At 33.0% G+C, this 25,000-nt stretch overlaps 5 non-coding genes across 5 annotated transcripts in view; all 5 read right to left on the bottom strand.

Moving 5' to 3' along the window:
* Nucleotides 1-7,724: 7,724 nt before the first annotated feature.
* LOC138927232 (large subunit ribosomal RNA) lies at nucleotides 7,725-11,674 on the bottom strand. Its single transcript, XR_011443759.1, has one exon. It is a non-coding gene; the product is annotated as a large subunit ribosomal RNA (ribosomal RNA).
* Nucleotides 11,675-11,994: 320 nt separating this feature from the next.
* LOC138927238 (5.8S ribosomal RNA) lies at nucleotides 11,995-12,173 on the bottom strand. The gene has a single exon (XR_011443765.1). It is a non-coding gene; the product is annotated as a 5.8S ribosomal RNA (ribosomal RNA).
* A 707-nt stretch (nucleotides 12,174-12,880) lies between these two features.
* Nucleotides 12,881-14,875, bottom strand: LOC138927227 (small subunit ribosomal RNA). Its single transcript, XR_011443754.1, has one exon. It is a non-coding gene; the product is annotated as a small subunit ribosomal RNA (ribosomal RNA).
* Nucleotides 14,876-20,566: 5,691 nt separating this feature from the next.
* On the bottom strand, nucleotides 20,567-24,516 carry LOC138927231 (large subunit ribosomal RNA). The gene has a single exon (XR_011443758.1). It is a non-coding gene; the product is annotated as a large subunit ribosomal RNA (ribosomal RNA).
* A 319-nt stretch (nucleotides 24,517-24,835) lies between these two features.
* LOC138927237 (5.8S ribosomal RNA) overlaps nucleotides 24,836-25,000 on the bottom strand; it is a 179-nt gene continuing 14 nt past the window's right edge. Inside the window, exon 1 of the ribosomal RNA XR_011443764.1 lies at nucleotides 24,836-25,000. This exon is cut by the window's right edge and continues 14 nt beyond it. This is a non-coding gene — a ribosomal RNA (5.8S ribosomal RNA).

The following is a 25,000-nucleotide window of genomic DNA, read 5'->3' as shown; positions in this document are numbered from 1 at the left end:
CTTAATTTTATAATAAAATTATCGCATATGTATTTTGATAATAAATTTAAAATTTATTTTCTTTGTATATAAAAGTCTAGTTTTATATGATATAAAACTAAGCACTTTTTAATTTTCATATATTTATATATTTTCATATATATAGTTTATTCATATTTATTTATACAATAATAATAATAATAATATTACTACTATTATCATATACGTATATGAAATTAAATTTAATTCCATATACTTACTAGGATATAATAAAAAGAAATTTTTATTTGCCTAGAACCAGAAATTAACGATAATAATTGGAAACTTGTCAAATTATAATTTATAATAAGACGTAGACGCTTCAACGATATTATCTAAGTATACAATATAGTGTATATATAATATATAATATAGTATGTTATATTATATAGATAGGCTTACACCACCTACCATATATACCTTTTTGACCACACTTTCGTCAAGCTGGGTATTTATTTGCCTTCTTTCCCTCACCTAAAAATACTCATCGGTATTTTAGTATATTCATATAATATAAATAATATACTATATTGGTAGGACGACACCACCTACCCTATATACCTTTTTGAACACACTTTCGTCAAGCTGGGTATTTATTTGCCTTTTTACCCTCACCTAAATATACTCATCGGTATATTTCAGTATATTTTAGTATATCCATATGAATATGTATATCCATATCCATATCCATATCCATATCCATATGAAAATAATTTAATATTTCCATATTTATTATAATATAATAAATATTATTATATTATATATTATATGGTAGGCTATCCCCATCACCTACCATATATTTCATATACATATAAATATTTTCATATCCATATATATTTTTTTATATTCATATATTTTCATATATGTTATATGCATATGTATTCATAACCATATGCTCATATATTAATACTGGCGGTCTTCTGTTTAATATAATATTATTTTAATATTATATTGGCAGGCTGAACACCACCTACCCTATATACCTTTTTGAACACGGTTTCGTCAATCCGGTCATTTATTGTATGGGAAGTATGACTTTCCCACACATATTTGGATATCCATACGATTGCATATCCATATGAAAATATTTTTAATATTTTTAATATATTTTTAATATTTCCATATTTAATATAATATAATTAAATTATTATATTATATATTATATGGTAGGCTATCACCATCACCTACCATATATTTCATATACATATAAATATTTTCATATCCATATATATTTTTTTATATTCATATATTTTCATATATGTTATATGCATATGTATTCATAACCATATGCTTATATATTAATACTGGCGGTCTTCTGTTTAATATAATATTATTTTAATATTATATTGGTAGGCCGAACACCACCTACCCTATATACCTTTTTGAACACGGTTTCGTCAATCCGGTCATTTATTGTATGGGAAGTATGACTTTCCCACACATATTTGGATATCCATACGATTGCATATCCATATGAAAATATTTTTAATATTTTTAATATATTTTTAATATTTCCATATTTAATATAATATAATTAAATTATTATATTATATATTATATGGTAGGCTATCACCATCACCTACCATATATTTCATATACATATAAATATTTTCATATCCATATATATTTTTTTATATTCATATATTTTCATATATGTTATATGCATATGTATTCATAACCATATGCTCATATATTAATACTGGCGGTCTTCTGTTTAATATAATATTATTTTAATATTATATTGGTAGGCCGAACACCACCTACCCTATATACCTTTTTGAACACGGTTTCGTCAATCCGGTCATTTATTGTATGGGAAGTATGACTTTCCCACACATATTTGGATATCCATACGATTGCATATCCATATGAAAATATTTTTAATATTTTTAATATATTTTTAATATTTCCATATTTAATATAATATAATTAAATTATTATATTATATATTATATGGTAGGCTATCCTCATCACCTACCATATATTTCATATACATATAAATATTTTCATATCCATATATATTTTTTTATATTCATATATTTTCATATATGTTATATGCATATGTATTCATAACCATATGCTCATATATTAATACTGGCGGTCTTCTGTTTAATATAATATTATTTTAATATTATATTGGCAGGCTGAACACCACCTACCCTATATACCTTTTTGAACACGGTTTCGTCAATCCGGTCATTTATTGTATGGGAAGTATGACTTTCCCACACATATTTGGATATCCATACGATTGCATATCCATATGAAAATATTTTTAATATTTTTAATATATTTTTAATATTTCCATATTTAATATAATATAATTAAATTATTATATTATATATTATATGGTAGGCTAACATCATCACCTACCATATATTCCATATACATATAAATATTTTCATATTCATATATATTTTTTTTTATATATTCATATATTTTCATATATGTTATATGCATATGTATTCATAACCATATGCTTATATATTAATACTGGCGATCTTCTGTTTAATATAATATTATTTTAATATTATATTGGTAGGCCGAACACCACCTACCCTATATACCTTTTTGAACACGGTTTCGTCAATCCGGTCATTTATCGTATAGGAAGTACGACTTTCCCACACATATTTGGATATCCATACGATTGCATATCCATATGAAAATATTTTTAATATTTTTAATATTCGTGAGTTTTTAAATAGGGACAGAAGGAATCTCTTGAATTGAATCATGCGCGTCACTAATAAGATGACGAGGCATTTGGCTACCTATGCGAAAGTAATTCAACTCCCGCCGTCTTAAGGTTTAAGACTTATAACAATATATGTTTAATATTTTTAATATCCGTGAGGTTTTAAATAGGGACAGAAGGAATCTCTTGAATTGAATCATGCGCGTCACTAATAAGATGACGAGGCATTTGGCTACCTATGCGAAAGTAATTCAACTCCCGCCGTCTTAAGGTTTAAGACTTATAACAATATATGTTTAATATTTTTAATATCCGTGAGGTTTTAAATAGGGACAGAAGGAATCTCTTGAATTGAATCATGCGCGTCACTAATAAGATGACGAGGCATTTGGCTACCTATGCGAAAGTAATTCAACTCCCGCCGTCTTAAGGTTTAAGACTTATAACAATATATGTTTAATATTTTTAATATCCGTGAGGTTTTAAATAGGGACAGAAGGAATCTCTTGAATTGAATCATGCGCGTCACTAATAAGATGACAAGGCATTTGGATACCTTTGCAGAAGTAATTCAACTCCCGCCGTCTTAAAGTTTAAGACTTATAACAATATAAATGAAAAATATTATTTTCATTTTTCACGTCACTATTAAGATGACGAGGCATTTGGCTACCTAAACGAAAGTAATTCATCTTCCGCCGTTATAAGGTTTAAGACTTATAACAATATAAATGAAAAATATTATTTTCATTTTTCACGTCACTAATAAGATGACGAGGCATTTGGCTACCTATGCGAAAGTAATTCAACTCCCGCCGTCTTAAAGTTTAAGACTTATAACAATATAAATGAAAAATATTATTTTCATTTTTCACGTCACTAATAAGATGACGAGGCATTTGGCTACCTATGCGAAAGTAATTCAACTCCCGCCGTCTTAAGGTTTAAGACTTATAACAATATATGTTTAATATTTTTAATATCCGTGAGGTTTTAAATAGGGACAGAAGGAATCTCTTGAATTGAATCATGCGCGTCACTAATAAGATGACGAGGCATTTGGCTACCTATGCGAAAGTAATTCAACTCCCGCCGTCTTAAGGTTTAAGACTTATAACAATATATGTTTAATATTTTTAATATCCGTGAGGTTTTAAATAGGGACAGAAGGAATCTCTTGAATTGAATCATGCGCGTCACTAATAAGATGACGAGGCATTTGGCTACCTATGCGAAAGTAATTCAACTCCCGCCGTCTTAAGGTTTAAGACTTATAACAATATATGTTTAATATTTTTAATATCCGTGAGGTTTTAAATAGGGACAGAAGGAATCTCTTGAATTGAATCATGCGCGTCACTAATAAGATGACGAGGCATTTGGCTACCTATGCGAAAGTAATTCAACTCCCGCCGTCTTAAGGTTTAAGACTTATAACAATATATGTTTAATATTTTTAATATCCGTGAGGTTTTAAATAGGGACAGAAGGAATCTCTTGAATTGAATCATGCGCGTCACTAATAAGATGACAAGGCATTTGGCTACCTATGCGAAAGTAATTCAACTCCCGCCGTCTTAAGGTTTAAGACTTATAACAATATATGTTTAATATTTTTAATATCCGTGAGGTTTTAAATAGGGACAGAAGGAATCTCTTGAATTGAATCATGCGCGTCACTAATAAGATGACGAGGCATTTGGCTACCTATGCGAAAGTAATTCAACTCCCGCCGTCTTAAGGTTTAAGACTTATAACAATATATGTTTAATATTTTTAATATCCGTGAGGTTTTAAATAGGGACAGAAGGAATCTCTTGAATTGAATCATGCGCGTCACTAATAAGATGACGAGGCATTTGGCTACCTATGCGAAAGTAATTCAACTCCCGCCGTCTTAAGGTTTAAGACTTATAACAATATATGTTTAATATTTTTAATATCCGTGAGGTTTTAAATAGGGACAGAAGGAATCTCTTGAATTGAATCATGCGCGTCACTAATAAGATGACGAGGCATTTGGCTACCTATGCGAAAGTAATTCAACTCCCGCCGTCTTAAGGTTTAAGACTTATAACAATATATGTTTAATATTTTTAATATCCGTGAGGTTTTAAATAGGGACAGAAGGAATCTCTTGAATTGAATCATGCGCGTCACTAATAAGATGACGAGGCATTTGGCTACCTATGCGAAAGTAATTCAACTCCCGCCGTCTTAAGGTTTAAGACTTATAACAATATATGTTTAATATTTTTAATATCCGTGAGGTTTTAAATAGGGACAGAAGGAATCTCTTGAATTGAATCATGCGCGTCACTAATAAGATGACGAGGCATTTGGCTACCTATGCGAAAGTAATTCAACTCCCGCCGTCTTAAGGTTTAAGACTTATAACAATATATGTTTAATATTTTTAATATCCGTGAGGTTTTAAATAGGGACAGAAGGAATCTCTTGAATTGAATCATGCGCGTCACTAATAAGATGACAAGGCATTTGGCTACCTATGCGAAAGTAATTCAACTCCCGCCGTCTTAAGGTTTAAGACTTATAACAATATATGTTTAATATTTTTAATATCCGTGAGGTTTTAAATAGGGACAGAAGGAATCTCTTGAATTGAATCATGCGCGTCACTAATAAGATGACGAGGCATTTGGCTACCTATGCGAAAGTAATTCAACTCCCGCCGTCTTAAGGTTTAAGACTTATAACAATATATGTTTAATATTTTTAATATCCGTGAGGTTTTAAATAGGGACAGAAGGAATCTCTTGAATTGAATCATGCGCGTCACTAATAAGATGACGAGGCATTTGGCTACCTATGCGAAAGTAATTCAACTCCCGCCGTCTTAAGGTTTAAGACTTATAACAATATATGTTTAATATTTTAATATCCGTGAGGTTTTAAATAGGGACAGAAGGAATCTCTTGAATTGAATCATGCGCGTCACTAATAAGATGACGAGGCATTTGGCTACCTATGCGAAAGTAATTCAACTCCCGCCGTCTTAAGGTTTAAGACTTATAACAATATATGTTTAATATTTTTAATATCCGTGAGGTTTTAAATAGGGACAGAAGGAATCTCTTGAATTGAATCATGCGCGTCACTAATAAGATGACAAGGCATTTGGCTACCTATGCGAAAGTAATTCAACTCCCGCCGTCTTAAGGTTTAAGACTTATAACAATATATGTTTAATATTTTTAATATCCGTGAGGTTTTAAATAGGGACAGAAGGAATCTCTTGAATTGAATCATGCGCGTCACTAATAAGATGACGAGGCATTTGGCTACCTATGCGAAAGTAATTCAACTCCCGCCGTCTTAAGGTTTAAGACTTATAACAATATATGTTTAATATTTTTAATATCCGTGAGGTTTTAAATAGGGACAGAAGGAATCTCTTGAATTGAATCATGCGCGTCACTAATAAGATGACGAGGCATTTGGCTACCTATGCGAAAGTAATTCAACTCCCGCCGTCTTAAGGTTTAAGACTTATAACAATATATGTTTAATATTTTTAATATCCGTGAGGTTTTAAATAGGGACAGAAGGAATCTCTTGAATTGAATCATGCGCGTCACTAATAAGATGACAAGGCATTTGGCTACCTATGCGAAAGTAATTCAACTCCCGCCGTCTTAAAGTTTAAGACTTATAACAATATAAATGAAAAATATTATTTTCATTTTTCACGTCACTAATAATGACGAGGCATTTGGCTACCTAAACGAAAGTAATTCATCTTCCGCCGTTATAAGGTTTAAGACTTATAACAATATAAATGAAAAATATTATTTTCATTTTTCACGTCACTAATAAGATGACGAGGCATTTGGCTACCTATGCGAAAGTAATTCAACTCCCGCCGTCTTAAAGTTTAAGACTTATAACAATATAAATGAAAAATATTATTTTCATTTTTCACGTCACTATTAAGATGACGAGGCATTTGGCTACCTAAACGAAAGTAATTCATCTTCCGCCGTTATAAGGTTTAAGACTTATAACAATATAAATGAAAAATATTATTTTCATTTTTCACGTCACTAATAAGATGACGAGGCATTTGGCTACCTATGCGAAAGTAATTCAACTCCCGCCGTCTTAAAGTTTAAGACTTATAACAATATAAATGAAAAATATTATTTTCATTTTTCACGTCACTAATAAGATGACGAGGCATTTGGCTACCTATGCGAAAGTAATTCAACTCCCGCCGTCTTAAGGTTTAAGACTTATAACAATATATGTTTAATATTTTTAATATCCGTGAGGTTTTAAATAGGGACAGAAGGAATCTCTTGAATTGAATCATGCGCGTCACTAATAAGATGACGAGGCATTTGGCTACCTATGCGAAAGTAATTCAACTCCCGCCGTCTTAAGGTTTAAGACTTATAACAATATATGTTTAATATTTTTAATATCCGTGAGGTTTTAAATAGGGACAGAAGGAATCTCTTGAATTGAATCATGCGCGTCACTAATAAGATGACGAGGCATTTGGCTACCTATGCGAAAGTAATTCAACTCCCGCCGTCTTAAAGTTTAAGACTTATAACAATATAAATGAAAAATATTATTTTCATTTTTCACGTCACTAATAAGATGACGAGGCATTTGGCTACCTAAAAGAAAGTAATTCATCTTCCGCCGTTATAAGGTTTAAGACTTATAACAATATAAATGAAAAATATTATTTTCATTTTTCACGTCACTAATAAGATGACGAGGCATTTGGCTACCTAAACGAAAGTAATTCAACTCCCGCCGTCTTAAGGTTTAAGACTTATAACAATATAAATGAAAAATATTATTTTCATTTTTCACGTCACTAATAAGATGACGAAACAGTTAGTAGGCCACAATTAGTAGGGAAACGTGGACAACCCGTGATAAATCCTTATATGCTTTCTTAGATATAGCATATAAAGATTTTTTATACTAAATATACATATTTACACATGCATATTTACATTTTTTTTATATTTCGAATCATCAAGCAAAGGATAAGCTTCAGTGGATCGCAGTATGGCAGCTGCTCAACCACTTACAACACCTTGCCCGTTACAAAAGTCGTTTACAATTGATTCTAGGCTTTGTCATTGTATTAAATAATGTTTTCATATGTAACTAGCATGGCATCAGGTGATCAAAGATCCTCCCAATTTACTATGTTACAAATTACATTGGCATCACATCCATTGTCGTTTAAAATATAAATAATAAACTTTAAATGGTTTAGAAGCCATACAATGCAAATTGCCCCTTATTTATCATTGCAGTCCAGCACGGATACGACCTTAGAGGCGTTCAGGCATAATCCAACGGACGTAGCGTCATACCACTGTTCGCTCGAACAAGTATTGTGCCATTGGTCCGTACCTGCGGTTCCTCTCGTACTACGCAGGAATGCTGTCGCAACAACGTTTTGTCATTAGTAGGGTAAAACTAACCTGTCTCACGACGGTCTAAACCCAGCTCACGTTCCCTTGCATGGGTGAACAATCCAACGCTTGGTGAATTTTGCTTCACAATGATAGGAAGAGCCGACATCGAAGGATCAAAAAGCGACGTCGCTATGAACGCTTGGCCGCCACAAGCCAGTTATCCCTATGGTAACTTTTCTGACACCTCTTGTTAAAAACTCTTTAAACCAAAAGGATCGATAGGCCGAGCTTTTGCTGTCCCTGTGTGTACTGAACACCGAGATCAAGTCAGCATTTGCCCTTTTGCTCTATGTGTGGTTTCTGTCCGCACTGAGCTGGCCTTGGGACACCTCCGTTATTATTTGAGAGATGTACCGCCCCAGTCAAACTCCCTACCTGGCAATGTCCTTGAATTGGATCATACCTGAGTAATTGGAGTTATACCAAATTTTCAAATCGATAATACATGAATGCATCTCTCATTAAAGAATTTGTTTGCGATTATATAACAAACTCGTGATACTTTGATCAAGAAGCTTGCATCAAAACCCAATACCATAAGATATAATAAATATATCCGTATAATGGCTAGGAAATGATACACGTTCCATTTAATCAAGTAAGTAAGGAAACAATAAGAGTAGTGGTATTTCATTGTCGATACCAAACCGAAGTCTAATATCTCCCACTTATTCTACACCTCTTATGTCTCCTTACACTGCCAGATTAGAGTCAAGCTCAAAAGGGTCTTCTTTCCCCGCTAATTATTCCAAGCCCGTTCCCTTGGCTGTGGTTTCGCTAGATAGTAGATAGGGACAGAAGGAATCTCGTTAATCCATTCATGCGCGTCACTAATTAGATGACGAGGCATTTGGCTACCTTAAGAGAGTCATAGTTACTCCCGCCGTTGACCCGCGCTTACTTGAATTTCTTCACTTTGACATTCAGAGCACTGGGCAGAAATCACATTGTGTCAACACCCGCTAGGGCCATCACAATGCTTTGTTTTAATTAGACAGTCGGATTCCCCAAGTCCGTGCCAGTTCTGAATTGATTGTTAATTGATAATCGTTATAATTAATAAGAACTAATTGGTTTGACCCAACTAGTATTCTTAAAAATTTTAGCAAGAAAGTTCCACAATTGGATACGTAACTAAACTATCCGGGGAACAAGTTACAACCATAAATGATTATAACTCTATTTACCCAGAACGAGCACATAAACCATATTATTGTTTCCCAATCAAGCCCGACTATCTCAATCTTCAGAGCCAATCCTTATCCCGAAGTTACGGATCTAATTTGCCGACTTCCCTTACCTACATTATTCTATCGACTAGAGACTCTTCACCTTGGAGACCAGCTGCGGATATTGGTACGGCCTGTTGAGAAGTTTGCGTATCCCCACCATAAATTTTCAAGGTCCGAGGAGAAAATATCGACACAACAGTATATGTCATGCTCTTCTAGCCCATCTACCATATCTCTCTGCGAAAGACTTCCATGGTAGTACGACTATAAAACAGAAAAGAAAACTCTTCCGATATCTCTCGACGGCTTCTTTATGGTCGTTCCTGTTGCCAGGATGAGCACGAGGCCCATATTTAATAACAAACGGATACTCAACAGGTTACGGAATTGGAACCGTATTCCCTTTCGTTCAAAATTATTCAAGTATATAATTTTCACAATAATTGTAATATTTATTTTTACTTGAAAATTTTCGGCTTTCGCCTTGAACTTAGGACCGACTAACTCGTGATCAACCACTGTTCACACGAAACCCTTCTCCACTTCAGTCCTCCAAGGTCTCATTCGATTATTTGCTACTACCACCAAGATCTGTACCAATAGCAGCTCCATGCAGGCTTACGCCAAACACTTCTACGCATACCATTGTACCTTCCTACTCACTAAAGTTTCAAAATTTATATTACAAGTAATATAAATCATCTACTTTAGCGGTAATGTATAGGTATACAACTTAAGCGCCATCCATTTTAAGGGCTAGTTGCTTCGGCAGGTGAGTTGTTACACACTCCTTAGCGGATTTCGACTTCCATGATCACCGTCCTGCTGTTTTAAGCAACCAACGCCTTTCATGGTTTCTGCATGAGTTGTTAATTTGGGCACCGTAACATTACGTTTGGTTCATCCCACAGCGCCAGTTCTGCTTACCAAAAGTGGCCCACTGGGCACATTATATCATAACCTTAAACTTCATATCAAGAAAGTTAAGGTTCTTACCCATTTAAAGTTTGAGAATAGGTTAAGATCGTTTCGACCCTAAGGCCTCTAATCATTCGCTTTACCAGATAAGATTATTTTATATAACATTAAAATGCACCAGCTATCCTGAGGGAAACTTCGGAAGGAACCAGCTACTAGATGGTTCGATTGGTCTTTCGCCCCTATACTCAATTCTGACAATCGATTTGCACGTCAGAACTGTTTCGGTCTTCCATCAGGGTTTCCCCTGACTTCAACCTGATCAAGTATAGTTCACCATCTTTCGGGTCACAGCATATCTGCTCAAGGTACGTTCCAGTTAGAGGCATAAATAATATAAATATTATTATACATAACTATATAGAACGCCCCGGGATTGTGTTAATTAACTATAAAATAGTTAAAAAACTAATCCCATTAATAGTCAAGTTAATTACGCTATTAGGTTTATATCCCAATAACTTGCACATATGTTAGACTCCTTGGTCCGTGTTTCAAGACGGGTCCCGAAGGTATCCTGAATCTTTCGCATTGTTAATCATACAAGTGCATATAATAAACACAAAAATCAATGATAATTATGCCATTATATAATTCCGAAAAATTAACGCACTGTATTCTTATTAATCTATCAACACTTTATCAAATTAATGACATTTATCCTATGTTAAAATGCAAGCATAATAATTTGAATAAACTATAAGTCATATTTTATGATAAATTATATATGTTAATAGATTACAATGTCCTTATATGGAAAAAATGCACACTATTTCTATAATATTATTTAAATATTATAACTTTAATGATGAATTTTCCATAATGGATATTCAGGTTCATCGGGCTTAACCTCTAAGCAGTTTCACGTACTATTTAACTCTCTATTCAGAGTTCTTTTCAACTTTCCCTCACGGTACTTGTTTACTATCGGTCTCATGGTTATATTTAGTTTTAGATGGAGTTTACCACCCACTTAGTGCTGCACTATCAAGCAACACGACTCTTTGGAAACATCATCTAGTAATCATTAACGTTATACGGGCCTGGCACCCTCTATGGGTAAATGGCCTCATTTAAGAAGGACTTAAATCGTTAATTTCTCATACTAGAATATTGACGCTCCATACACTGCATCTCACATTTGCCATATAGACAAAGTGACTTAGTGCTGAACTGATTTCTTTTCGCTCGCCGCTACTAAGAAAATCCTTGTTAGTTTCTTTTCCTCCCCTAATTAATATGCTTAAATTCAGGGGGTAGTCCCATATGAGTTGAGGTTGTATAAAGCAATGTATATATATATATAAACAATATATCTCTATGAAGAACAATATATTTGATATATTTTCAATTTTCGCATCTTTAAATAAGAGACAATTCTAGTTAAAAAAAATTTAATTTTTTTTATGCTAGACATTTCTCAGTATTATTTGAATTGAAAAAAGAAAGAATTGTATATCTTCATTTTTTCTTTTATAAATATTTGAGATAATTGCTTTTATATTTAATATTATGAATATATAAATATATCCAATAATATACCATATGCATATCATTATAAAAATATATAATAATAAGCAACTTTATTAGCATAGTCTTACAACCCTCAACCATATGTAGTCCAAGCAGCACTATAAAATTAATTAAAGTACATAACAGCATGGACTGCGATATGCGTTCAAAATGTCGATGTTCATGTGTCCTGCAGTTCACACGATGACGCACAGTTTGCTGCGTTCTTCATCGACCCATGAGCCGAGTGATCCACCGCTTAGAGTTTTATAAATATATATAAATATACAATTCGTCAATTATGTTTTTATTGAAAGAAATTAAAAATACACCATTTAACTGGCATATATCAATTCCTTCAATAAAGTTATTTTTATACCTAAAATAATTGTTGCGAAATGTCTTAGTTTTATATAATCAATATAAATATAATTTATATTGTTTTAATATTATATAAAGCATTAACCTGTATATCAGGTACAACAATGTATATTTTAGGTGTTGCATTTATCAATGTATGCGCATAATTTAATATGAACAATACATCACGCAACGCATGTATATTAATTAAATATACACGCAATTTATATTCAATACATTCGTCTATATTTAAACATATAAAATATGTTTAATTTTTTGATATACCTAAAATAATTGTTGCGAAATGTCTTAGTTTTATATAATCAATATAAATATAATTTATATTGTTTTAATATTATATAAAGCATTAACCTGTATATCAGGTACAACAATGTATATTTTAGGTGTTGCATTTATCAATGTATGCGCATAATTTAATATGAACAATACATCACGCAACGCATGTATATTAATTAAATATACACGCAATTTATATTGAAGACAACAAATGGTCTATATATTCAATATAATATATATGTCTTTTATTTTTGGGTAATTTTTATTTATATATTTATATATAATAAATATTTTAATAACGGATAAGATTCATTCAATAATGATCCTTCCGCAGGTTCACCTACGGAAACCTTGTTACGACTTTTACTTCCTCTAAATAATCAAGTTCGGTCAACTTCTGCGAAACAACCGTAACACACAAGGCGTCACAGTGATCACGTCCGGAGACCTCACTAAATAATTCAATCGGTAGTAGCGACGGGCGGTGTGCACAAAGGGCAGGGACGTAATCAATGCGAGTTAATGACTCACACTTACTAGGAATTCCAAGTTCATGTGAACAGTTTCAGTTCACAATCCCAAGCATGAAAGTGGTTCAGCGGTTTACCCGGACCTCTCGGTCTAGGAAATACACGTTGATACTTTCATTGTAGCGCGCGTGCAGCCCAGGACATCTAAGGGCATCACAGACCTGTTATTGCTCAATCTCATTATTGCTAGACGCAATTTGTCCATTTAAGAAGCTAGTATCCTTATAATGGGACAAACCAACAGGTACGGCTCCACTTATATAAACACATTCAAACACAATAAACATTTTACTGCTACCATGAATGAAGGCTATATAAGCTTCAACACCATAATCCTGAAGATATCTATTTAATATATTTGAGTCTCGTTCGTTATCGGAATTAACCAGACAAATCACTCCACGAACTAAGAACGGCCATGCACCACCACCCATAGATTCGAGAAAGAGCTATCAATCTGTCTTACACACTTATGTTCGGACCTGGTAAGTTTTCCCGTGTTGAGTCAAATTAAGCCGCAGGCTCCACTCCTGGTGGTGCCCTTCCGTCAATTCCTTTAAGTTTCAGCTTTGCAACCATACTTCCCCCGGAGCCCAAAAGCTTTGGTTTCCCGGGAAGCGACTGAGAGAGCCATAAAAGTAGCTACACCCAATTGCTAGCTGGCATCGTTTATGGTTAGAACTAGGGCGGTATCTGATCGCCTTCGAACCTCTAACTTTCGTTCTTGATTAATGAAAACATCTTTGGCAAATGCTTTCGCTTAAGTTAGTCTTACGACGGTCCAAGAATTTCACCTCTCGCGTCGTAATACTAATGCCCCCAAACTGCTTCTATTAATCATTACCTCTTGATCTGAAAACCAATGAAAGCAGAACAGAGGTCTTATTTCATTATCCCATGCACAGAATATTCAGGCATTTGAAGCCTGCTTTAAGCACTCTAATTTGTTCAAAGTAATTGTACCGGCCCACAATAACACTCGTTTAAGAGCACTAATGCAGGTTTTTAAATAGGAGGAACATATGAAAAAATACAAGTATTTAAACATATATAAGAACTCCACCGGTAATACGCTTACATACATAAAGGTATAGTACTAACTACAATTGTATGTTGTACTACCCGTATGAAGCACAAGTTCAACTACGAACGTTTTAACCGCAACAACTTTAATATACGCTATTGGAGCTGGAATTACCGCGGCTGCTGGCACCAGACTTGCCCTCCAATTGGTCCTTGTTAAAGGATTTAAAGTGTACTCATTCCAATTACAGGGCCTCGGATATGAGTCCTGTATTGTTATTTTTCGTCACTACCTCCCCGAGCTGGGAGTGGGTAATTTACGCGCCTGCTGCCTTCCTTAGATGTGGTAGCCGTTTCTCAGGCTCCCTCTCCGGAATCGAACCCTGATTCCCCGTTACCCGTTGCAACCATGGTAGTCCTAGATACTACCATCAAAAGTTGATAGGGCAGACATTTGAAAGATCTGTCGTCGGTACAAGACCATACGATCTGCATGTTATCTAGAGTTCAACCAATATAACGATCTTGCGATCGCTTGGTTTTAGCCTAATAAAAGCACATGTCCCATAAGGTTCATGTTTTAATTGCATGTATTAGCTCTAGAATTACCACAGTTATCCAAGTAACTGTTAACGATCTAAGGAACCATAACTGATATAATGAGCCTTTTGCGGTTTCACTTTTAATGCGTGTGTACTTAGACATGCATGGCTTAATCTTTGAGACAAGCATATAACTACTGGCAGGATCAACCAGAATAATGTTTATATCTTTGATATATTTCATTTTCATATTGATATATAGAAAATAAATATTGCAAATATTTGTATAAATTAAAATATTAACGAATTTGGCCAATTATTATATGGCATTCAATATTCGTTCATTTATTAAAATATATATATATATATATATATTTATAATATATCCCTCGGGTGCCCAACGCATACACCTCAGGGTATATTTTTTTCATGGCTTTTTCTTAAACCCTCGTTTGTGTTAGGGTATTTATATGAGCGGGCGGTCTTTTTATTTATATAAGCCTTCTTTAATATTTTTTTTAATAAAATACAATATTATGCATATATTTAATTCTAAAATATCTTTATATTTTCACATACAACAATTTGTATATATTCACATATATATATTTGCTTAATTTTATAATAAAATTATCGCATATGTATTTTGATAATAAATTTAAAATTTATTTTCTTTGTATATAAAAGTCTAGTTTTATATGATATAAAACTAAGCACTTTTTAATTTTCATATATTTATATATTTTCATATATATAGTTTATTCATATTTATTTATACAATAATAATAATAATAATATTACTACTATTATCATATACGTATATGAAATTAAATTTAATTCCATATACTTACTAGGATATAATAAAAAGAAATTTTTATTTGCCTAGAACCAGAAATTAACGATAATAATTGGAAACTTGTCAAATTATAATTTATAATAAGACGTAGACGCTTCAACGATATTATCTAAGTATACAATATAGTGTATATATAATATATAATATAGTATGTTATATTATATAGATAGGCTTACACCACCTACCATATATACCTTTTTGACCACACTTTCGTCAAGCTGGGTATTTATTTGCCTTCTTTCCCTCACCTAAAAATACTCATCGGTATTTTAGTATATTCATATAATATAAATAATATACTATATTGGTAGGACGACACCACCTACCCTATATACCTTTTTGAACACACTTTCGTCAAGCTGGGTATTTATTTGCCTTTTTACCCTCACCTAAATATACTCATCGGTATATTTCAGTATATTTTAGTATATCCATATGAATATGTATATCCATATCCATATCCATATCCATATCCATATGAAAATAATTTAATATTTCCATATTTATTATAATATAATAAATATTATTATATTATATATTATATGGTAGGCTATCCCCATCACCTACCATATATTTCATATACATATAAATATTTTCATATCCATATATATTTTTTTATATTCATATATTTTCATATATGTTATATGCATATGTATTCATAACCATATGCTCATATATTAATACTGGCGGTCTTCTGTTTAATATAATATTATTTTAATATTATATTGGCAGGCTGAACACCACCTACCCTATATACCTTTTTGAACACGGTTTCGTCAATCCGGTCATTTATTGTATGGGAAGTATGACTTTCCCACACATATTTGGATATCCATACGATTGCATATCCATATGAAAATATTTTTAATATTTTTAATATATTTTTAATATTTCCATATTTAATATAATATAATTAAATTATTATATTATATATTATATGGTAGGCTATCACCATCACCTACCATATATTTCATATACATATAAATATTTTCATATCCATATATATTTTTTTATATTCATATATTTTCATATATGTTATATGCATATGTATTCATAACCATATGCTTATATATTAATACTGGCGGTCTTCTGTTTAATATAATATTATTTTAATATTATATTGGTAGGCCGAACACCACCTACCCTATATACCTTTTTGAACACGGTTTCGTCAATCCGGTCATTTATTGTATGGGAAGTATGACTTTCCCACACATATTTGGATATCCATACGATTGCATATCCATATGAAAATATTTTTAATATTTTTAATATATTTTTAATATTTCCATATTTAATATAATATAATTAAATTATTATATTATATATTATATGGTAGGCTATCACCATCACCTACCATATATTTCATATACATATAAATATTTTCATATCCATATATATTTTTTTATATTCATATATTTTCATATATGTTATATGCATATGTATTCATAACCATATGCTCATATATTAATACTGGCGGTCTTCTGTTTAATATAATATTATTTTAATATTATATTGGTAGGCCGAACACCACCTACCCTATATACCTTTTTGAACACGGTTTCGTCAATCCGGTCATTTATTGTATGGGAAGTATGACTTTCCCACACATATTTGGATATCCATACGATTGCATATCCATATGAAAATATTTTTAATATTTTTAATATATTTTTAATATTTCCATATTTAATATAATATAATTAAATTATTATATTATATATTATATGGTAGGCTATCCTCATCACCTACCATATATTTCATATACATATAAATATTTTCATATCCATATATATTTTTTTATATTCATATATTTTCATATATGTTATATGCATATGTATTCATAACCATATGCTCATATATTAATACTGGCGGTCTTCTGTTTAATATAATATTATTTTAATATTATATTGGCAGGCTGAACACCACCTACCCTATATACCTTTTTGAACACGGTTTCGTCAATCCGGTCATTTATTGTATGGGAAGTATGACTTTCCCACACATATTTGGATATCCATACGATTGCATATCCATATGAAAATATTTTTAATATTTTTAATATATTTTTAATATTTCCATATTTAATATAATATAATTAAATTATTATATTATATATTATATGGTAGGCTAACATCATCACCTACCATATATTCCATATACATATAAATATTTTCATATTCATATATATTTTTTTTTATATATTCATATATTTTCATATATGTTATATGCATATGTATTCATAACCATATGCTTATATATTAATACTGGCGATCTTCTGTTTAATATAATATTATTTTAATATTATATTGGTAGGCCGAACACCACCTACCCTATATACCTTTTTGAACACGGTTTCGTCAATCCGGTCATTTATCGTATAGGAAGTACGACTTTCCCACACATATTTGGATATCCATACGATTGCATATCCATATGAAAATATTTTTAATATTTTTAATATTCGTGAGTTTTTAAATAGGGACAGAAGGAATCTCTTGAATTGAATCATGCGCGTCACTAATAAGATGACGAGGCATTTGGCTACCTATGCGAAAGTAATTCAACTCCCGCCGTCTTAAGGTTTAAGACTTATAACAATATATGTTTAATATTTTTAATATCCGTGAGGTTTTAAATAGGGACAGAAGGAATCTCTTGAATTGAATCATGCGCGTCACTAATAAGATGACGAGGCATTTGGCTACCTATGCGAAAGTAATTCAACTCCCGCCGTCTTAAGGTTTAAGACTTATAACAATATATGTTTAATATTTTTAATATCCGTGAGGTTTTAAATAGGGACAGAAGGAATCTCTTGAATTGAATCATGCGCGTCACTAATAAGATGACGAGGCATTTGGCTACCTATGCGAAAGTAATTCAACTCCCGCCGTCTTAAGGTTTAAGACTTATAACAATATATGTTTAATATTTTTAATATCCGTGAGGTTTTAAATAGGGACAGAAGGAATCTCTTGAATTGAATCATGCGCGTCACTAATAAGATGACGAGGCATTTGGCTACCTATGCGAAAGTAATTCAACTCCCGCCGTCTTAAGGTTTAAGACTTATAACAATATATGTTTAATATTTTTAATATCCGTGAGGTTTTAAATAGGGACAGAAGGAATCTCTTGAATTGAATCATGCGCGTCACTAATAAGATGACAAGGCATTTGGCTACCTATGCGAAAGTAATTCAACTCCCGCCGTCTTAAGGTTTAAGACTTATAACAATATATGTTTAATATTTTTAATATCCGTGAGGTTTTAAATAGGGACAGAAGGAATCTCTTGAATTGAATCATGCGCGTCACTAATAAGATGACGAGGCATTTGGCTACCTATGCGAAAGTAATTCAACTCCCGCCGTCTTAAGGTTTAAGACTTATAACAATATATGTTTAATATTTTTAATATCCGTGAGGTTTTAAATAGGGACAGAAGGAATCTCTTGAATTGAATCATGCGCGTCACTAATAAGATGACGAGGCATTTGGCTACCTATGCGAAAGTAATTCAACTCCCGCCGTCTTAAGGTTTAAGACTTATAACAATATATGTTTAATATTTTTAATATCCGTGAGGTTTTAAATAGGGACAGAAGGAATCTCTTGAATTGAATCATGCGCGTCACTAATAAGATGACAAGGCATTTGGCTACCTATGCGAAAGTAATTCAACTCCCGCCGTCTTAAAGTTTAAGACTTATAACAATATAAATGAAAAATATTATTTTCATTTTTCACGTCACTAATAAGATGACGAGGCATTTGGCTACCTAAACGAAAGTAATTCATCTTCCGCCGTTATAAGGTTTAAGACTTATAACAATATAAATGAAAAATATTATTTTCATTTTTCACGTCACTAATAAGATGACGAGGCATTTGGCTACCTATGCGAAAGTAATTCAACTCCCGCCGTCTTAAAGTTTAAGACTTATAACAATATAAATGAAAAATATTATTTTCATTTTTCACGTCACTATTAAGATGACGAGGCATTTGGCTACCTAAACGAAAGTAATTCATCTTCCGCCGTTATAAGGTTTAAGACTTATAACAATATAAATGAAAAATATTATTTTCATTTTTCACGTCACTAATAAGATGACGAGGCATTTGGCTACCTATGCGAAAGTAATTCAACTCCCGCCGTCTTAAAGTTTAAGACTTATAACAATATAAATGAAAAATATTATTTTCATTTTTCACGTCACTAATAAGATGACGAGGCATTTGGCTACCTATGCGAAAGTAATTCAACTCCCGCCGTCTTAAGGTTTAAGACTTATAACAATATATGTTTAATATTTTTAATATCCGTGAGGTTTTAAATAGGGACAGAAGGAATCTCTTGAATTGAATCATGCGCGTCACTAATAAGATGACGAGGCATTTGGCTACCTATGCGAAAGTAATTCAACTCCCGCCGTCTTAAGGTTTAAGACTTATAACAATATATGTTTAATATTTTTAATATCCGTGAGGTTTTAAATAGGGACAGAAGGAATCTCTTGAATTGAATCATGCGCGTCACTAATAAGATGACGAGGCATTTGGCTACCTATGCGAAAGTAATTCAACTCCCGCCGTCTTAAAGTTTAAGACTTATAACAATATAAATGAAAAATATTATTTTCATTTTTCACGTCACTAATAAGATGACGAGGCATTTGGCTACCTAAAAGAAAGTAATTCATCTTCCGCCGTTATAAGGTTTAAGACTTATAACAATATAAATGAAAAATATTATTTTCATTTTTCACGTCACTAATAAGATGACGAGGCATTTGGCTACCTAAACGAAAGTAATTCAACTCCCGCCGTCTTAAGGTTTAAGACTTATAACAATATAAATGAAAAATATTATTTTCATTTTTCACGTCACTAATAAGATGACGAAACAGTTAGTAGGCCACAATTAGTAGGGAAACGTGGACAACCCGTGATAAATCCTTATATGCTTTCTTAGATATAGCATATAAAGATTTTTTATACTAAATATACATATTTACACATGCATATTTACATTTTTTTTATATTTCGAATCATCAAGCAAAGGATAAGCTTCAGTGGATCGCAGTATGGCAGCTGCTCAACCACTTACAACACCTTGCCCGTTACAAAAGTCGTTTACAATTGATTCTAGGCTTTGTCATTGTATTAAATAATGTTTTCATATGTAACTAGCATGGCATCAGGTGATCAAAGATCCTCCCAATTTACTATGTTACAAATTACATTGGCATCACATCCATTGTCGTTTAAAATATAAATAATAAACTTTAAATGGTTTAGAAGCCATACAATGCAAATTGCCCCTTATTTATCATTGCAGTCCAGCACGGATACGACCTTAGAGGCGTTCAGGCATAATCCAACGGACGTAGCGTCATACCACTGTTCGCTCGAACAAGTATTGTGCCATTGGTCCGTACCTGCGGTTCCTCTCGTACTACGCAGGAATGCTGTCGCAACAACGTTTTGTCATTAGTAGGGTAAAACTAACCTGTCTCACGACGGTCTAAACCCAGCTCACGTTCCCTTGCATGGGTGAACAATCCAACGCTTGGTGAATTTTGCTTCACAATGATAGGAAGAGCCGACATCGAAGGATCAAAAAGCGACGTCGCTATGAACGCTTGGCCGCCACAAGCCAGTTATCCCTATGGTAACTTTTCTGACACCTCTTGTTAAAAACTCTTTAAACCAAAAGGATCGATAGGCCGAGCTTTTGCTGTCCCTGTGTGTACTGAACACCGAGATCAAGTCAGCATTTGCCCTTTTGCTCTATGTGTGGTTTCTGTCCGCACTGAGCTGGCCTTGGGACACCTCCGTTATTATTTGAGAGATGTACCGCCCCAGTCAAACTCCCTACCTGGCAATGTCCTTGAATTGGATCATACCTGAGTAATTGGAGTTATACCAAATTTTCAAATCGATAATACATGAATGCATCTCTCATTAAAGAATTTGTTTGCGATTATATAACAAACTCGTGATACTTTGATCAAGAAGCTTGCATCAAAACCCAATACCATAAGATATAATAAATATATCCGTATAATGGCTAGGAAATGATACACGTTCCATTTAATCAAGTAAGTAAGGAAACAATAAGAGTAGTGGTATTTCATTGTCGATACCAAACCGAAGTCTAATATCTCCCACTTATTCTACACCTCTTATGTCTCCTTACACTGCCAGATTAGAGTCAAGCTCAAAAGGGTCTTCTTTCCCCGCTAATTATTCCAAGCCCGTTCCCTTGGCTGTGGTTTCGCTAGATAGTAGATAGGGACAGAAGGAATCTCGTTAATCCATTCATGCGCGTCACTAATTAGATGACGAGGCATTTGGCTACCTTAAGAGAGTCATAGTTACTCCCGCCGTTGACCCGCGCTTACTTGAATTTCTTCACTTTGACATTCAGAGCACTGGGCAGAAATCACATTGTGTCAACACCCGCTAGGGCCATCACAATGCTTTGTTTTAATTAGACAGTCGGATTCCCCAAGTCCGTGCCAGTTCTGAATTGATTGTTAATTGATAATCGTTATAATTAATAAGAACTAATTGGTTTGACCCAACTAGTATTCTTAAAAATTTTAGCAAGAAAGTTCCACAATTGGATACGTAACTAAACTATCCGGGGAACAAGTTACAACCATAAATGATTATAACTCTATTTACCCAGAACGAGCACATAAACCATATTATTGTTTCCCAATCAAGCCCGACTATCTCAATCTTCAGAGCCAATCCTTATCCCGAAGTTACGGATCTAATTTGCCGACTTCCCTTACCTACATTATTCTATCGACTAGAGACTCTTCACCTTGGAGACCAGCTGCGGATATTGGTACGGCCTGTTGAGAAGTTTGCGTATCCCCACCATAAATTTTCAAGGTCCGAGGAGAAAATATCGACACAACAGTATATGTCATGCTCTTCTAGCCCATCTACCATATCTCTCTGCGAAAGACTTCCATGGTAGTACGACTATAAAACAGAAAAGAAAACTCTTCCGATATCTCTCGACGGCTTCTTTATGGTCGTTCCTGTTGCCAGGATGAGCACGAGGCCCATATTTAATAACAAACGGATACTCAACAGGTTACGGAATTGGAACCGTATTCCCTTTCGTTCAAAATTATTCAAGTATATAATTTTCACAATAATTGTAATATTTATTTTTACTTGAAAATTTTCGGCTTTCGCCTTGAACTTAGGACCGACTAACTCGTGATCAACCACTGTTCACACGAAACCCTTCTCCACTTCAGTCCTCCAAGGTCTCATTCGATTATTTGCTACTACCACCAAGATCTGTACCAATAGCAGCTCCATGCAGGCTTACGCCAAACACTTCTACGCATACCATTGTACCTTCCTACTCACTAAAGTTTCAAAATTTATATTACAAGTAATATAAATCATCTACTTTAGCGGTAATGTATAGGTATACAACTTAAGCGCCATCCATTTTAAGGGCTAGTTGCTTCGGCAGGTGAGTTGTTACACACTCCTTAGCGGATTTCGACTTCCATGATCACCGTCCTGCTGTTTTAAGCAACCAACGCCTTTCATGGTTTCTGCATGAGTTGTTAATTTGGGCACCGTAACATTACGTTTGGTTCATCCCACAGCGCCAGTTCTGCTTACCAAAAGTGGCCCACTGGGCACATTATATCATAACCTTAAACTTCATATCAAGAAAGTTAAGGTTCTTACCCATTTAAAGTTTGAGAATAGGTTAAGATCGTTTCGACCCTAAGGCCTCTAATCATTCGCTTTACCAGATAAGATTATTTTATATAACATTAAAATGCACCAGCTATCCTGAGGGAAACTTCGGAAGGAACCAGCTACTAGATGGTTCGATTGGTCTTTCGCCCCTATACTCAATTCTGACAATCGATTTGCACGTCAGAACTGTTTCGGTCTTCCATCAGGGTTTCCCCTGACTTCAACCTGATCAAGTATAGTTCACCATCTTTCGGGTCACAGCATATCTGCTCAAGGTACGTTCCAGTTAGAGGCATAAATAATATAAATATTATTATACATAACTATATAGAACGCCCCGGGATTGTGTTAATTAACTATAAAATAGTTAAAAAACTAATCCCATTAATAGTCAAGTTAATTACGCTATTAGGTTTATATCCCAATAACTTGCACATATGTTAGACTCCTTGGTCCGTGTTTCAAGACGGGTCCCGAAGGTATCCTGAATCTTTCGCATTGTTAATCATACAAGTGCATATAATAAACACAAAAATCAATGATAATTATGCCATTATATAATTCCGAAAAATTAACGCACTGTATTCTTATTAATCTATCAACACTTTATCAAATTAATGACATTTATCCTATGTTAAAATGCAAGCATAATAATTTGAATAAACTATAAGTCATATTTTATGATAAATTATATATGTTAATAGATTACAATGTCCTTATATGGAAAAAATGCACACTATTTCTATAATATTATTTAAATATTATAACTTTAATGATGAATTTTCCATAATGGATATTCAGGTTCATCGGGCTTAACCTCTAAGCAGTTTCACGTACTATTTAACTCTCTATTCAGAGTTCTTTTCAACTTTCCCTCACGGTACTTGTTTACTATCGGTCTCATGGTTATATTTAGTTTTAGATGGAGTTTACCACCCACTTAGTGCTGCACTATCAAGCAACACGACTCTTTGGAAACATCATCTAGTAATCATTAACGTTATACGGGCCTGGCACCCTCTATGGGTAAATGGCCTCATTTAAGAAGGACTTAAATCGTTAATTTCTCATACTAGAATATTGACGCTCCATACACTGCATCTCACATTTGCCATATAGACAAAGTGACTTAGTGCTGAACTGATTTCTTTTCGCTCGCCGCTACTAAGAAAATCCTTGTTAGTTTCTTTTCCTCCCCTAATTAATATGCTTAAATTCAGGGGGTAGTCCCATATGAGTTGAGGTTGTATAAAGCAATGTATATATATATATAAACAATATATCTCTATGAAGAACAATATATTTGATATATTTTCAATTTTCGCATCTTTAAATAAGAGACAATTCTAGTTAAAAAAATTTAATTTTTTTTATGCTAGACATTTCTCAGTATTATTTGAATTGAAAAAAGAAAGAATTGTATATCTTCATTTTTTCTTTTATAAATATTTGAGATAATTGCTTTTATATTTAATATTATGAATATATAAATATATCCAATAATATACCATATGCATATCATTATAAAAATATATAATAATAAGCAACTTTATTAGCATAGTCTTACAACCCTCAACCATATGTAGTCCAAGCAGCACTATAAAATTAATTAAAGTACATAACAGCATGGACTGCGATATGCGTTCAAAATGTCGATGTTCATGTGTCCTGCAGTTCACACGATGACGCACAGTTTGCTGCGTTCTTCATCGACCCATGAGCCGAGTGATC

Source organism: Drosophila bipectinata, unplaced genomic scaffold, assembly GCF_030179905.1.
Source record: "Drosophila bipectinata strain 14024-0381.07 unplaced genomic scaffold, DbipHiC1v2 scaffold_206, whole genome shotgun sequence".
NCBI lineage: Eukaryota > Metazoa > Arthropoda > Insecta > Diptera > Drosophilidae > Drosophila > Drosophila bipectinata.
This window is presented reverse-complemented; position numbering and strand designations above follow the sequence as displayed.